Consider the following 18680-nt stretch of genomic DNA (forward strand, 5'->3'; position numbering starts at 1 on the left):
TCTGGTCTCTTGCCCAACTATCTAATCTGGAATCCAATGACCTCATCGAACCCGCGACTTTCCGACTTGTAGCATAGTGCGTCAATCACCTATGCTACCGCGTGCACCAGTATATATTATATATATATATACATATACATACATTATCTATATAAATAAAAATGTAAATGTTCGTTTGTTCAGGATCCTAAATCTCCGAAAGTTCTTCACCGATTGCTTCGAAATTTTGATACAACGGTGCATTCGAATGCGCGCGTTTTTATATACCTATTATATAGATGTCATACATGTGACAGGTAAAAACACGCTTCTTTTGAAAAACAGAATTGGAATTTGCAATCCAGAAGAGTCACCCTTATGGAAACGCTAGAACAGACCGTTGCATAGGAAGCAACAATAGCGATACTGTATCGAATCTCCACGGTTACGACGAATACACGGAGCGTTCCCACAGAGACAACGCAATAACAATGAGTCGTTGCGTAGGAAACGCGGAATCAACAAAGCAGCGTTTCCGCGGTTATGGCAAAGGCTCATTTGCATAGCAGCGGCCGAGGGTGTAAAAGGGGGTTGAATTCATTCGCCCAGTCAGTCTTGGAATAGCTGCCGCTGAAGAAGGTTGGAACCTAGACGCCAAGAGAAACAGAAGTATTGGCCGAGAGATTGTGTAACCAGTAACTCTAATACTGCAAGTGGCGATAATTGTAAAGTGTGCAAGTGAATTACAATAAAGATTCGCTATAATTAATACGGCGTAAAGTTATTTGTAGCGTGACATACCCAAACACGCTACATGCATTACTGACGCGTGCAACACGTCACATCCACATCAAATTCGTGCATTGTTTGCAATCATATTGACCGCCTGCTCTCCTTCATCTCCAACGAAGTTATGAGAGAAATATAAATCGCACATGGCTGAAGATATTTTCCGTCGAATACGCAAGGAAAATTCCAATATGAACATGGATTTCACGGCAGAAATCTGCAACGAAGCGTTGATAATGATTGAAGATTTGTGCTTAGAAATTGTGAACAAAGTTCTCAATCAATTGGGAATGCCATCACCGAATCGATCTGCTGCTGCTTCGTTCAATGTAGAATTGCGTCGTGAACAAAATTACAACACGGGTGATCTTTTGTCATATGTGCAATCAAATATTCCTAAGCTAACGCTTGAGCAAAAAGGCATTTACGATCAAATAATGCAAACTGTCAATATCGGGGTTGCAGAATTCTTCTTCTTAGATGCGCCAGGAGGAACTGGTAAAACATTCCTAATTAGATTGATTCTGGCAGCAATTCGATCCCAAAATGACATAGCTTTAGCTCTTGCGTCGTCCGGAATAGCTGCGATATTGCTACCGGGTGGAAGAACTGCTCATTCCGCTTTGAAATTGCCATTGAACATGCAATTCATTGAAACTCCCACGTGCAACATTTCCAAAGGATCAGGCATGGGAAAGGTATTGCAGAAATGCAAACTTATTGTTTGGGATGAATGCACAATGGCGCACAAAAAATCGCTCGAAAGTCTTCATCGATCATTGCAAGATTTGCATGGAAACATCAGACCATTTGGGAACGCATTAATATTGCTTGCAGGAGATTTCAGGCAAACATTACCTGTAATTCCTCGATCGACACCAGCGGACGAAATAAATGCTTGCCTGAAATACTCTACTATGTGGCGACACGTAAAGACGTTAAAATTAACTACAAATATGCGTGTCCAGCTGCAAAACGATCAATCAGCTGAGATATTCTCACTTCAATTGCTGGAAATTGGGAACGGAAAGGTGCCGGTTGATCTGACCTCAGGACGAATTTTGTTGCCTCGTAACTTCTGCAATTTAGTGACGTCAAAAAAGAACTGGTTGAAAAAGTATTTCCCAATATTCAAATTAATTATAAGAATCACGATTGGCTGAGTGAACGAGCTATTCTTGCGGCCAAAAACAAAGACGTCTACGAACTTAACAATATCATTCAGTCTAACATTCACTGCGAGGTAGTCACATACAAGTCCGTCGACACTGTTGTGGAAGCAGATGAAGTGGTTAATTATCCAACAGAATTTTTGAATTCACTCGATCTGCCACAGCAACGCGTGGCCGGTACAGCTAGTTTTAAATAATTTAGAATACGACGGCGGTTGCACGCGGTAGCACAGTTGGTTGAGGCACTATGCTTTAAGTCGGAAGGTCGCGGATTTGAGTCCCGATGAGGTGGATTTTTTTAATTGACCTAATCCTTCCAGGCGCACTATGGCCCTGAGGTCGACTCATCCTCTAACAGAAATGAGTACCAGGAAATCTCCTGGGGGTTAGAGGGCGGCCGGCGTGTAACGCTGACAACTTCACCGCCATCTGTGAGCCGATTGTCTAGAAAAAATGTTGGAGTCTCGACGTGTCACAACCCTATGGGCCTCCACGGCCCGTTACAGGAATAGCTTTGACTTTACCTTCTTATTAGAACACGACGCTCAAATGCTATAATTCTAAGTTATGTAAGGTCTCATTACTTTCCTCCATCATCCTCTTAACTTTCTCTTTCTTGGGTCGAAAATTGTTCTCGGCAATATTTCTCATTAACATCCTTGGTGTGAGAGACAAAGTTCAATGCATAAAGAAACTGATACATTAATCATAGGGAAATGTAGTTGGTAACACAGCATAGCTTAATAATCATATTACATGTTCTGCCATGTTACTACGCCTTTAAATATATTAGGACTAATAACAATGACAATGTTTAAACGTGTCACGCGACTGTTACATTTGGGTCGACAGAGGAGACCGCCCAGACATCATTGTGGCAGAGCACGGAAGGCAAGATGATTGTTCTGTCCCTACCCAGGTAACACAATATAGCAGAGACCTCTGGTAACAGCTGACTCAACCGCCACTCGCTTCTCTTAACATCTTTCGTATTATCACAGCTGTACTGAATCTTCCATGGCCTTACGTTGATCTGTATATAGAGTGTTCCATTCAAACCTCCCACATTTTATCGGATCTTAGAACAGAAAGTATGAATGTAGGAAAATGAAGCTACAGGAAATAAAAAAACTCATAGTTTCATTTGACACACTAATAAACCTCTACATGTGCACCATTGGTAGCGCGAACAATATCCAATCTGCATTCAATTTCTTGACACGTTCTTTCCAATATGTCCATTGGTGCAGTAGCAATCGTTTCACGGGCTCGTAAATCTGGGATGTAATTCACTGGAATCACGAACACACGGTCCTTCACGTAACCCCAGAGGAAGAAATCGAGCGGAGTGAGGTCCGGTGAACGTGGTGGCCACCGAATTGGTCCGCCACGTCCAATCCAGCAATCTTGGAAGGTGATATTGAGGGACCACCGAACATCAAGACACCAAGGGGTCCATCGCGTTGGAAGATTATGTTAGGCTACAGATCGGTTACCTGGGGATACGGGAACTGTTCTAACATATCAAGGTATACGCGGCCAGATACTGTAGCNTAGGAACTGTTCCACGTATAACATATCAAGGTATACGCGGCCAGATACTGTAGCTTCACCGAAGAAAAACGGAAATAAAATTCTTTGAGTTTTTTTTTTCATCTAGTATTAATTAGAGTGCACAATTTATCAAAATTTGTTCGCAATGATTAATTAAAATGTGGGAGGTTTGAACGGAACACACTGTATATCACAGCAGATACCTGAAAGCATAGACTGAAGCTAGCACAACTCCAGACTTACGTTAGTTGAAATAAAATTTACGCTACGTAGCAGGGCAAGTTGGTGAAAATTAAAGATTATTAGTAAACTACAGGATCAAAAGATTTTAACTAAATGTCCTGTCGCTTTCGCTAATGACAAGGGCCCGCTCTGATCTCTCCTTGTGATTGTACCACATCTATTCGTGTTCAGAGTTTAGAATCTAGTGAGTGGGCGTCTATTTATAAATACTTAACGTTAAGGGATGAACATAGACTGATGGGGGAAACGGGATAGCGTAGTCGGTAGAGCGACTGGTTGCGTGCTGGACGACCGAGGAGTCAGAATTCGAATCCCGGTAGGGTCAAAAATTTCCTCTCTTCCACGTCGTCCAGACTTGCTCTGGCGTCCACCCAGTCTCCTATCCAATGTGTACCGGGAGCTCTTTCCCCGAGGGTAAAGCGGTCGGGGAGTGAAGCTGACCACTCACATCTAGTGCCGAGGTCAAGTAAAATGTGAACCTATACCTCCACTCCACGATACTCCTTAATGGCGTAGTGCTTAATTATTTAAGCACAGGGACAACTTTCCCCTTTACCTTACATAGATTGAGAGTGGTTGAGAACAGGGTGCTGACGATAAAAATTTAACCAAAATGGAAAGAGATGACATAAAGTTTGAGGAAAGTACCTAACGAGGAGCTTCATAACTTGTACTCTTCGCCAAATATAATCAGAATGATAAAGTCAGAGAGGGTAAGGTAAGCAGGGCATGTAGCACGAATGAGGAAGAACAGGAATGCATATAGGTGAAAAAGCCAGAAGGAAAAAGACCACTAGGAAGATCAAGACGTAGGTGGGTTGATAATATCAAAACTGGTCTTAGTAAGACAGGATGATGTGGCATGAACTGGGATGATGCGGCTCAGGATAGGCACTACTGGAGGGCTCTTGTGAACACAGACACCTTCGGGTCTAATGAAATGTTGGGAAGTAGGTGCCGAATGAAGTTGCAGGAAGGAGATGATAAGTAATTCGATATAGTATTTCTCTCGAAGATAAAAATTAAATAAAATTCAGAAAAGTGTTTATTATTACCATAAGCATAATTTATGTGAGCCTTTGGTTGCTTTTCAATTTTATTCGTACTATCACGTGTTTATGGTCGTGATTAATAACGGGCTCCCGATTGGATGACTGCATTTAATAACGCCTTCTTTTACAATCGCTCGTAATCACAAAACTACAATAACTCATTTCACAAATCACTAGGACATGCAAAGTCTGCCCAGTCTTCACTAGTCCTAGCCTGGCAACGGATTTATAAGTCTCACTGTAACTAAAACACAAGTAAAGTCTTATTTTCGCAGGTTAACTCCGCTGTACTTCTTTGTACTCCTTCAATTCTCATTCTGTACTTCAACACACATACTGTCAGCTTCGGAATTCGACTCTCTTATAAAAGTTTTGCACGAACCCAAAGTAAACACCGTCCCTCGACAATTCGTAGTGCTTATCGTTCTGTTACTTAGAAATGGACATCCTACTGTCCCACGGTACGCTTTTGCGGGAACGTTTTAAACGAACCGTTGCCTAGCAATGGGCATGGCGCGAACCAAATAGAAAACAATTCTTGTAATACATTTTCTATTCTTGCGTACGCGTATTTCGGGCGTTGCCTAGAAATGGGTCTACAAATCACAGTATAAATAGCAATTGCTATATAAGAAGGAACCTTAGAAAAGTGAAAGTACAAGGAAAATAAGATACTTATATCTCCATTTAATTGTATATAGAATAAGCTAAGAAAGGCGATAACATGATATATATTGAAAATCGAAATCTCAAGAGCATATTGGTTTCCCCTCAAGTGGCGGCAGTCAATCCAATCGAAAATAACAGACCCACTGGACTTGGCATTCTTTTTCATTCAATATTTTGACCAGAGGGTAACAAAAAATCAGTTGGAAGTTACTGCAGAAATATATTGGCTCCTCACTATGTAGGCAATGATAAGTGCGTGGGTGGCTGCAGGCCACTTAGGCTCCTCTACACACTCAATCTCTGTGTGTTGCACCCAGTCTCCACACGGAACCACATCCACACTTTGGAGGAAGCTCTGCCCCCCACCCCCTTGTGTTTTATTGTTTCCTCCGGGGGCAGCCTCGGGGCGCCCTAACATCAATAAAGAGGGCAGGAGCAAACGGAGAAGAAGAATTGAGCAGAGGCGGGGATAAAGTAAGGGAGGCGTAATACAAGAGGATAAGCAAACAAGGAAGGAGAGACAGGGAAATCTAACATTTTTTTAAGGCAGAGAAACGAGAAGTTTTCATACTACATACATGTGGCAAGATCATGCGTACTCTTCAGCCTTACTGAGAGTTATGTAGCTATTAAAGCCGTTCCAAGTGCACGAGCAAACTAAAAATAGAAGTAAAACAAGCATTTTTATGTTTTAAGAACTGGAACAAAACAGAAATAACAATAACTAACCTGAGACACTTGGTCTCATTAGGGGAACTTTTCGTTGTGCAGAATCCGCTGTAAACCTCTGAAGCATGCCTACTGAGCACGTATGACTGTGCTAGTTGTATCAATATCATATTGGACACTGCTCACCGTGCTACGTACTTTTAACACATGCGTGCTTGATGTTGTGTTGGTTCTGTTCTTGTCTTCATGTCGCTTTTCATTAATTCTTTTATTCATCAGTGGCTCTACAGCCCTTTGTTGGGCCCTGGCCTCATCTTCAGTTACGTAATCTTTCATACACAGATGGCAGAATATCCTGGACGAGTGATCAGGCCGTTGCAAGGCCGCTTTCTACACACAGAACAGCACAAACGCAGAATAAATTCATACAGATAGCCATGCCTCGTGTTGGATTCGAACCCACGATCCAAGCTTTCGAGCGAGGGGAGAAAGTTCATGCCTCAGACCGCTCGGCTACTGTGCTCGGCTCAAGTCCCCATAAGAAGTTATATTAAAAATTGCTGGGAATAATGATACTATAATAACTGCTTTTCCTTAAGTAAGAATAAAGTATTAGGGTAACGCTTTTCCTGTGCTTAATTAAGGACCACACCATGAAGGCATGAGAGGGAGTGGAGGAATTGTTTAGTCATAGAAATATTTCGGGAGGTCTGTACGACGGCCAACCACAGTTTGACTAGATGCAATAAAAACGGAAGTTTCTCCTGTAAGAACTCACTTCTGCTCTTATTAAAGTTACCTAGCATTTGTCATGGAGGCACTGGAATAATTGAAAAATAAAGAAAGCTATATTGCAGATTCCAACATATCGGTCGCTATCTGAAACCATTCTTAACAGAAATAATATTACAGATTTGTTTGCTAAGACAGATTCACTGATTTCACTGTAGGGAAGAAGGAACATTAGCTTATAACCCGCGGTAATTTGTTGAGTGGCCGCGCGGTCTAAGGCACGAACTGTCTTCGCGCGCTCAGACACTGAGATCGTGGGTCCATTTAGTGTTTGCGTTGTTCTCTGTGTAGGTAGAAGCCTTGAGGCGAGCTGATCCCCCGTCCAAGGAGTACTAACGACTATGTGTTGGAATAAGAAACTGAAAAATTCGCCAAGGTCCAAAGGGCTGTAGAGCCATAAAAGAGAATGATGGAGAGTAATTTGTTGGATTTGAGGTTCTCACAGCAGCGACTACGAAGGGTTGTAATGCTGTGTAGTCCGAAAATACTACAAGCTCTGTTTAGCTCCTGTTTTTCTTTGGCTTACTCCTCGATCCAGAAGATAGAGGCGATATATTCCTCTGAAACGTTCGACTTTCTCCATACCACACGGCGTTACAACTCAGAAGACCTCACTATTCAGTCACTTGTTTTGGCTGGAAGGATTTTTGTAGTTTCTATATAATCGCTCTGAAAAAAATATATAAAACACCACCGTTCAACCGAAACAAAATGAAGATTTCTATCTTCTGGGATATAACGCAGTGTATTCGGTTGAAAATCAACAGGTATTTTGAAGAAACACGTCGCCTCAATCTTCGGGCTCGAAGAATAGGCCAAGCAAGAAACCATCATGAAGCCGGTAGCAATCAGAATCTCCATCCTTAAGATGGAGACATATTCCTTCGAAACGTCCATTTATTTTCAACCGACTACACGGCGTTAGATCCCAGACGACAGAAATCTTCATAACTAAAGTTGTGAGAGCCACAAATCCTACATCAAATGAAATGTATCGGAAGAGAAAACTGATGTAGCTATTGATAAGCCAACTCTCTTGGTTTTATATCCACACAAACTTAGAGGTTCACGTTGGGTAGAGAGGGGAGAACGGTGCCGCAATGGCCTCTGGAGAGCATCCAAGCAGACGCTCATATTACATGTCAGAATTACGCGTGTACTCGTACATAATGCAGCTCGGACAGTGCCTTCTGGCGATTCTCAACTGAATATAGAAAAAGGATGGACGGATCTGGTAACGACAAAAGACAGTCAGTAGCGTCCGGAGCAGAGGACTGAATCCTCTGAAGCCGCAAGTCCCTAATCCCAGAGCTTTGCCCTTTTGCGTTCAGGGGTCCTACAAGAGTAGAGCCCCGTTAACAGTTTGAAAGCGCCGATAAGTAAATTAAGCGTCCGTGTGACACTGTTTTCCCTAAAAACAACTACACAAGGGGCTTCTTAAGTCTACATAAGCAACTGAAGATAATATGATACAAAGAGAACTAGATATTTGTAAAATTAGCATCCCGCTTTAAGCTTATTAATTAAATCGACGTTTAAAAAAAATAAATTTAAATCATACAACATTGCCTTCAATATGGAAAGCTGGCAATGAATATAAACACGTGTGTATATGGACAACAGACCAATTTCTTTATAAGACAAGTTGAAAGACTGTGTGAGAGACTGTTGCTGTCTGAAAGTAGAGAAAGCACTTATCAGGAAAAGAATGTTAGAAATAATTTATACTTATTTAGGAAGGTTGTGTAAAAAACAGTAAAGCTATCCCTGTAACAGGCCGTGGAGACGTGCAGGGTTGTGAGACGTCGAGGCTCCCAAACTTTCTAGACAATCTGCCTCAGATGGCGGTGAGGTCAGCCTTACGCAACGGCCGCCCTTTACCATTAGGAAGATTCCTTGTACTCATTTCTGTTAGAGACTGTATCGACCCCAGGGCCATAGTGCGGCTGGAAGGATTAGGTCAATTGAAAATTCCAGTGACCTAATCAGGATTCGAACCCGCGACCTTCCGGCTTGTAGCATAGTTCCTCAACCAAACAGGCTACCGCATACCCAAGAAGGTCGTGTAGCGCTTATTATTTTCAGAACATCTGTCGCTGCATTTCTTCGGATTTCGCAACAACATTTTTTTACAGAGCAAGGTTATGAGACTTCACTTCAACCACCAACGTGGAGGACCAGGTCTCTGTATTTATGTCCCCCCAATGACAGGGTGGCCCAGGTTTACCCCCAAGCGCTGGGTTCCCTTTTCATTGTCTCCTACGACTCGCAGCGATAAGGCGGAGGCACTCGAACCCAGCTCCATATGGATGAAACAGTCTATTCTGACAGCAAATTCTGAAGTACCGACAGGCCACGCAAATCTGCTTTAACGAAACAATTCAAAATGTTATTAATAATCTATTTTAATGCACTTGGCTTCCAACTGACAGTTATTTTTGTGCTGTCGGTGTAAGAGAAGCCTTAGATGCCCAACCCAACCAGAAATAATAGTTACTGATATACACTGGAGAATGGATTGGTTGGTGTATGAAAAATTAGTTTTATCTGCCGTTCTACTTCTACTGCCGGCACTTCTGGACTATTGTAGGATCCCAAGATGATAGGTGAGGGTGACTGTGGAGCAATTGGTGGAATAAAGATTCACAGGGAAAACCGAAGTACTCGGAGAAAACTGCCCCAGCGCCACTTTGTCCACCTCAAATCCCACTTGACCAGATCCGGGATCGAACCAGGGCCGCCTCGGTGGGAAGCCAGCGACTATTATTTTTTTATTGCTAGTGGGGTGGGACTAAGTCCTTTGTACTGCGGCCACTTCTAGCCTATTGTACCAGCCCCAGATGATAGGTGAGGGTGATTGTGGAGCAATTGGTGGAATGAAGATTGGCAGGGGAAACCGAAGTACTGGGAGAAAACACATGCTTTCCAGTGTTGTGTGACGTCACAGTATTTAGACTTTGGTCTGCAATTTCACTTTAATGCGTGTTAATGTTCATGCCCGCCACAGCATATTTGATAACGTGCTATTTCAGTTTTGTGGAAAGTTGTATTCTCCTCAGGCTACGTGGCGTATCACTAGCAGCGTATCGATTAGAACGAGTTCTAGTTCCTCGTACAAGGCGAAGCTGGAATAAAGCGGAGAAGTGAGGATTTAGAGTCTTCCGGTAGAGGGGGGGGGGGGAGATGAGTGAAAAGTGTGCAAAACGGGAGGTGTAGTCGGTTGAAGTAGGGAGAATAGATGGGGTGTGGGTGGGGATAGGAAACGGAGAGCTCACACCAGTAGTGGGGGAAAAAGGATTTAAATTTTCATAAACCTGACAGAAGCGGCGTGAGAAAGAGATGGAGACAAGACACGAACCTCTGCCTGTCTGTCTACAGTGTCCACGGATACCTCTGCGTTCCACCACACCTATCACGCATACTGCCTACCCCCGAGAGGTGACAGAGCATCTGACATATGAGAGACAGAATTATAGCTCCAATGCGCAGAAGGTTCATGAGGACTTACGCAATGGAGCAGTGTCGTCTTTGAGAAGCTTATAATCGCTCAGCTGGCTAAGAAATGTATTGTCTTTCAAAAACCCGTAAGTCTATTACCATCCTCACAAGCGCCCCCTCCCCCCAAACATCTCCATCCTGAGCCAAATAAACCAGAGGCGCAAACCTAATTGTCTAACTCCATAGATCTGAGCCCTTCTTGAGAAGAGGACAGTCACTCAAAGGCTCAAGAATTTTCCAATATTTTGTAGAACCTGAACATTCATTAACATGTTAACAAGAACCCTCCACTGGTCCCTGTCCTGAGTCAGATCAACCCAGCCCGTAACATCCCAACCTATTTCTCCAAGATCCGCTGCAGTATCATCCTCCCACATATGTCTCGGTCTTCTACTGGTCTCTTATAAACCCACTCAGTTCGGCCCAATCGATAGAGCTAGTCCCTATTATTCTATCGATTGGGCCCAAGTGAGATTTTTACCTCAAGACGGAGGCAGAATCCAGTCTCCGAAATGTTGCGTTTTAAATAAAAAGCAGGACGACGGACAATGTCCGAAACAAAATAATTGCATTAATATACCATCATCAGAAACTTGTACATCTTATTTAGAGATAATCTGTTTCACACATTGTATGTTCCCCTTGAAACTATGCAATTTTGTCTGAAGCATATCGTGATGCAATGGATAATAAAGGAGTTATCTCAGGTCATGATGTTAAGAGGTTCGCGCTGTATATTTCGTGTGTCTGTATCAAAGTAACTTCCTTCTGTTTCCTGCTCCGAAATAAGGTAAATTATCCCTGTGCTTAACTAATAAAGCATTATGCTACAAAGGCGTATGGGGGAGGGGTGGATGTATATTACCACGTATTCTTGACCTCGGCTCTAATTGGTTATTCGTCAGCTTCACGCGTTGGCCGCTTTACCCCCAGGGAAAGGACCCCCGATACCCATTGGATATGAGGCTCGCTGCGCCCCAGAACCGGTCTGGAAGACGTGGAGAGGAGGAAATTCTTGTTCCTGCTGGGACCCGTCCATCCCGAAGCAGTCGCTATACCGACTAAGCTATCCCGGCTCAATTTGCCCCATACTCTTGCAAAGACGCACGGTACCCACGGCTGTTTAGTACTGTGGGAATGCTTTTCAGTGAGGTTNCAATAATTGTATTAATATACCATCACCAGAAACTTGTACATCTTATTTAGAGATAATCTGTTTCACACATCGTATGTTCCCCTTGAAACTATGCAAATTTATCTTAAGCATATCGTGATGCAATGGATAATAAAGTAGTTATTTCAGGTATATTTCGTGCTGTATATTTCGTGTGTCTGTATCAAAGTAACTTCCCTGTGTTTCCTGTTTCCTGCTCCGAAATAAGGTAAATTATCCCTGTGCTTAACTAATAAAGCATTACGCTACAAAGGCGTATAGGGGAGGGGGTGGATGTATATTACCACGTATTCTTGACCTCGGCTCTAACTGGTTATTCGTCAGCTTCACGCGTTGGCCGCTTTACCCCCAGGGAAAGGACCCCCGATACCCATTGGATATGAGGCTCGCTGCGCCCCAGAACCGGTCTGGAAGACGTGGAGAGGAGGAAATTCTTGTTCCTGCTGGGACCCGTCCATCCCGAAGCAGTCGCTATACCGACTAAGCTATCCCGGCTCAATTTGCCCCATACTCTTGCAAAGACGCACGGTACCCACGGCTGTTTAGTACTGTGGGAATGCTTTTCAGTGAGGTTAGAATCCTCGTTCAAAAGTTCATATCTCTAATCACTTCAGCATATATTAATATCGTAATCTGAGTGTTTTTCCAGTTTTAAAGTTCTAAGGACTATAACCTGTGATGACGGCAAGGAACGCGACCATATTACGATCGAAAACAGATACTCTTGCTCGTTTGTTACAAATTACAAATAATTTATTAACAAGAATTTTTCGATGAGATTAGGCAGTACTGTAACACCCTGCCAAAGATAGGTACAATGAGCTTCAGCATCAGGGACGAAAAAGACGGACGATAAACACGTTCAAAATTTCATATCCCGTCCGTCCTACTGCCAACTCAGATAATCCATTTCCTCGGGCAGACCGCTCCTGGGTGTTCACGCAGCACTTTTCTCTCTCTCTCTCTCTCTCTCACGCATACACACACACACGCTGATACGCTCGCACACACGCAGCTACTGTATAACTTGTATCTGACGGTCACTGGACTTGAAAAGTACCAACATCTCTGATAAATAATCTCATTTTCATATTCAACACACATGAAGGTCGAACGCATGAACTGAAAGGAACCTTATTCCCAGGACTGGTGTAGCCTTCCCGATGTTGGATCAAATTTCACTGTAATGCAGCACCTTCCAACGTCATAAAAAATTAATTCCGATCATATGGATTACCTCTACCTGAAGGAAGAGCGGGCACTGCCTGGGACCCTTCAGAACCGGAGATACAGTTTCTTGCTCTCAAATGTAGTGTGTATCGTTACTTTCCAATTTCTCTCTGTCTCTCTCGCTGTCTTTAAAGGGCTAGTTAGGTCTTGATTGCTTAAAGGTACGAATTAAATCTACAATTTAATATTATCCAAATATTTTATATAAAACTTAATTCACTTACTGCTTTACCATGCAATTCACAATAATCACATCCTCTCAATTCCGTTTCCACGTTCCTACGCTTAGCTTATAACATCTGTCCATATTGAAATGCACTGAAAAATAAATAAACAACCTGATTCAAATTACTGTTCAGAAGTTCAAAATCTAACTCTCAGTAGCGTCTGTCCATCTTTCTCCGTTAAAAGATATAAAGATAAAGACAAAGCTATCCCTGTAACAGACCGCGAAGGCCAATAGGGTTATGACATGTCGAGGCTCCCACATTTTCTAGACAATCGGTTCACAGATGGCGGTGAGGTTGTCAGCCTTACGCGCCGGCCGCCCTCTACCGCCAGGAAGATCCCTGGTACTCACTTCTGTGGCTCTTTTCACACTATACGGTTTTGACCGCACGGCAAAAACTCGAACGGCGACATTCTTTCAGTGGAGTGAAGAAGAGCATGGCCCCTTTCACATTACACGGTGACGGCAAAATGCCGTCCGGGTGCCGTGCAGCAGCCGTCCACTGCCACTACAACACACGGCGCCCGGACGGCGACCGATAACTCAGTGGTGTACGTGACCAAATGCACCCTTTCACATTAGACGGTTTTAAATCATACGGTCAGTTGTCCTCGAGCCCCTGTAGTTGCAGTTTGGTTACATATTACTTTTTTGTTGTTTAAATAATGGAAGATATTGATGCAGAAGTTTTGATTACACTTGTGGAAGCCAGACCTGTACTGTGGGACAAATTTCTTGACAATTACAAAGATAGAAATGCTATCTTAATTTAGTTTAGCTACAGTTTATTAATTTAAGTTTATATTTTTGCCATTTGCCATGGTACACTTCCGACGTCAGAAATTGTGTGTTTTGGCGCTGAAGGGCATCCTTGAGTTTTTCGTATAATTCATCAAAGGAGGCAATGGACATTCGAAAATAATTGAAAAACTTATTTTCATCTCTCCGTAGATCCTCAAATAAGGTATAAAGTAAGCCCACTTTCTCTCTCCTTTCATTGATAGGATGCACCCAAACATGACGTTTGCGTTGTCGTCTCTTTCGTCGACGATTATATAACCATAATACAATAATTTGTTTACGACTCATTTTAATCAAACAGCACACCACTCAACCACACTGAGCTTGTGACGGAAAAAAGCCGTGCATAAACAGTATAATGTGAACTTGGTGCCCATTCGGATTTTCTCCGTTCGAGTTTTTGCCGTGCGGTCAAAACCGTATAGTGTGAAAAGAGCCTTAGAGTCTCGGTCGACCTCAGGGTCATAGTGCGGCTGGAAGGATTAGGTCAAGTGAAAAAAAAAATCCACCTCATTGGGACTCGAACCCGCGACCTTCGGGCTTGCAGCATAGTGCCTCAACCAACTACACTACCGCATGCCCCTATCTCTCTTCGTTATTCACTCTAATTTTTGCTAGGAGGCTTTGGATATCGCCGTCCTCTCTGTGTCCTCCCCTGTACTTTCGTTTTCTGTTCGGTCCGTCTCGTATCAAAGGAAAGTGTGTGATTAGTTCTCCCAGAAAAACTTCTTCAACAGTGAAAATTCCTCTGTAGTCCAGATTTCCTTATTCCCAGACGCAATATGCCACATTAACAACTGCATACTATCGCCACATTTTTGTAGGGGTGCGAGAGATGGAGTGGTGTGGGGGGGGGGGAAGATTAGGTGAAATGTATGCGAGAGTTCTTTCAGACAGAGAGGAATATATTGCCCCTTGTTGAGTTCAGAGTGTAACCATAAATAATTCCATTTCTCTTCAGACGGATGAATGTGAAATAAAAATGCTCGTCTGGGACTATATTTTCTCATTCTTACACTTTTACTGTGGACTACGATGACGGCATTACATGGGCAGAATCTGGAGTTTCTCACGTATTGTGTAAACCGACTGCGAAGTCACAGGTTAAATGTATTTAATCCATGAAATAAAACAGAAGTAGCTCGTATCGTAGAGGCATCTCGTTATAGCATGCTCCCTTTTTCCTTGTTGCTTACTTGCATTATTCTTCGATCCTGAAAATGGAGGTGTTAAGTTCCTCAGAAAAGTCACTTTCTCCAAACTACACGTCTTTACAACCCAGGAAACAGTACAGTTTTCAATTAAAGAACAAAGGTAAAAAGGTAAAAGGTAAAGCTATCCCTGTATCAGGCTGTGAAGGCCTGTCGAGGCTCCCACATTTTCTCTAGACGCTCGGCTCACAGAAGGCGGTGAGGCTGTCAGCCTTACACGCCGGCAGCCGTTTACACGCCAGGAAGATTCCCGGTACTCATTTCTGTTAAAGGCTGAGTCGACCCCAGGGCCGTAGTGCGGCTGGAAGGATTAGGTAAGGTGAAAAAAAAAATCCAATGACCTTATCGGAACTCGATTCCGCAACCTTCCTGCTTCTAGCATAGTGCCTCAACAAACTACGCTACCGTCTGCCCCCAATTAAAGAACAAGTATTTTCTAAATGTACGACTTCGAGATTCGTGAACGAGATGCGGTAGAATTCCCCAAAGATAAAGGCAAGATGTTCATGTGTTTAATTAACTAAGCCCCACGCCATGAAGATGTATGGAGGAGGTGAGGTATAGCTCCACCATTCTTGACCTCGGCACTACATGAAGTGGTCAGTGTCAGACTAGTGTCACTTTAACCCCGTGGATAAAGTCTCCGTACTAACTGGACAGGAGGCTGAGTGAGATCCAGAGAAGGTTTGAAGGCTTTGGAGAAGAGGAAACGGAACTGCGGCCATCCAGACCGTAGCCATACCGACTGAGCTATCCCGGTTCTTCAGTATTCCCCAAAGTCACACCTCAAGCTCCAGCCACGAAAACCTAAGAGCAAGAAGTGTCTTATGGATTTGTTAAACATGTAAACTCTTACAGTCCCTCTGGCCAGATCATGCAAACGGCGTAGATGAAACTCTTCACTAGCTTGTCAACGGACGCGATTATGGCGATTAATGAGGCCTGCTGTTTTCAGTGGTGGTACACCGTATACTCTGGTACATATTGACAAACATTTGTGAACACCGGTTTCCTCCGAAATTCCGGTAAATATCTACAAGACCGCACGGTATAATATCTCAGAAGAGATTAACATTTTACAAAGGCTGTACATCTTTTATTATCGAAGAAAATATAACGAAATGTGAAATATGCAAAATGTAAGAGTATGGCTGTGGTTATGCTTAATAAAACATTACAACATGAAGATGTAGGCGGGGAATGGAGGTATGGCCATACGTATTATTAGCCTCAGCAGTACATGGAAGTGGATACCTTCACGCTCCGGCAACTTTATTTCGGCGGGACGAGCCGAGGGTACTCACTGGAGAGGAAGATGGTAGGGAGTCTATCTGGACACCGTGAACATACAAATTTCTTGTCAATGCGGGAAATGTAACCCTGATTTCTCGACCTTCCAGCTCCTAACCCATCTCCTTACATATTCAGCTATATAAACTTTAATATTATCTTGTCATCTACGCCCATGCCCCCACGTGTTCTCAAACATTGAGGTTTGTCAATCAACTGTACTATTAAATTTTGAATTCAAGATGCCATGCAGGAAATAGGTCTATTAGGACGAATAGGCCAACTAGCTGTGTGACAAAGGGTCAAACTGAGCAGGTGGAAAATTGACATAAGGTTCACAACGTACAAATAAATGGGCTTTTGATGGTTAACTTAAAAAAGGTGTAGTCGGAAATAATCGCAGCCTCGGAAGTCTGAAAACAAAGGAGTTTGGTTTGACGTCCAATAAATCTTAAAAGTGCTTTCAAAGAGAATGAGTAAAAGAAAATTATTGTCGAAATAAACTGCAGACACGCAAACATGTGAACAGGTCGTTACACTACACCGTTTCCCTTGGCGCTACATTCATGAATGTATGTATACTTGGCTCCAAAATGTCGGGGGAGGGAGATGATTTCACCCCCCCCCCTTCTCCCCCATTGCAACTTCCATAAACTTCCGTATTCTCTGCCACCAACTAGGCATTGCGGTCTAACGGTTTCTTCGCCGAACCCAGTGTGGCTATCATACCCTCAACAATAAATCTTATTAATTTTCCATAAGGGCACTGGGGATGGTTTTCGCGGGTTCTCTTCCTTCATATTTATTAGAGTTCCTTGTGACTTCAACCTCCATGACTAAACCCTTGTCGTTCTCAACTTCGTGCTTCGGATCCATTCTACGAGGCAAAGCACCATGGTTGTCATTCTGAGCGCAAGATTCCAACACCGAACGTCACATATGCCATTCATGCTTTGATACAGGTACTACAAGAGGACTTCGAGCGGCTGGGTGCAGCGGTAGCGCTCTACGCTTGTATTCGGGAGACACTAGACTCCAATCTTTGACAGCACAACATGAATCCCGACTGAAGCTTGTGTGGTTATCATCTGTGGAGTTGGGATAGCTCAGAATGTATCGCGACGGGCTATGGGATGGAGATCCGGAGTTCGATTAGTGGCAGGAGTAAGAGTTTTCTCTTCTCCACAGCATCCAGACCGGCTGACGCCCACCCAATCTCCTATCTAATGGGCATCGGGGGCTCTTTCCCTGGGGATAAAGCGGACGGGACGTGAAGCTGACCACTCACCTCCATCTAATTTCGAGGTCTTGATTGGAGGAACTATACCTCAACTTCCCCATTTGTGTTCATGAAGGGATACAGGGATACGTTCGTCTTTACAGTTTAAGCAGACATCGAGATAGTACCTCGGTTAGGTCGGGATAGCTCAGTCGGTATAGCGACTGAGCTATGGTTGGGCGATCTAGGGGTCGGAGTTCGAGTCCCCAGTAAGGTCAAGAATTTTCACTTCTCCGTGTCGTCCAAACCGGTTCTTGGGTTCACCCAGCCTCCTATCTAATGGGTACCGGTGGCTCTTAGCCCAAGGGTAAAGTGGGCCGGGGGTGAAACTGACCACTCACCTCCAACTAATGCCGAGGTCAAGAAAACGTGGATCTATAAATCCACTCCCCAATACGTCTTCATAGCGTGATTAATTAGTTAAATACAGACACAGCTATACCTTTTTACTTTATCTTACCTTGGTTTGGCCATGGCCGCTTCCTTCCAGATACATTCATATTCACCAATCGCACACATATGCAGCAGGAGATACTGCGATAGAGTCCGTCTGCTTCATGAGCCACGGTATGTCATACCATGTGTACCAACCTCGTGTAGGTATGTTGAAATTCCCACACTGGCGTATGAATGACAGTTTTTTTTTAATTCTCTTAGTGGGGGCTGGAGTCCAACTGGGTCCATTCGGCATGGCGGCCACTGATTCGCCTATTGTAGCCTGCCCCGGGTGATAATGATGATGGAGAATTTGGTAGAATGAAGATTGACAGGGGAAACCGAAGTACCTACCCCAGTGCTACTTTGTCCACCACAAATCCCACTTGACTAGACCCGGGATAGAACCCGGGCCTCCGCGGTGGGAAGCCAGCGACTAACCGCTTCAGCTATGGCGCGGCCCATGACATAAGTAAGTTGAAAAGAGAATATCGTAACTTTCTAAAGATGGCGTAAAGGTATACGTCACTAACTGGTGATGACGCAACCTCGTTCCCGTTGCAGATGCAGTATAGGATTCAAAAGCAAGCACATACACGTATAATCATGACACT

The sequence above is a fragment of the Cryptotermes secundus genome, unplaced genomic scaffold (assembly GCF_002891405.2).
Source record: "Cryptotermes secundus unplaced genomic scaffold, Csec_1.0 scaffold399, whole genome shotgun sequence".
Classification (NCBI taxonomy): Eukaryota; Metazoa; Arthropoda; class Insecta; order Blattodea; family Kalotermitidae; genus Cryptotermes; species Cryptotermes secundus.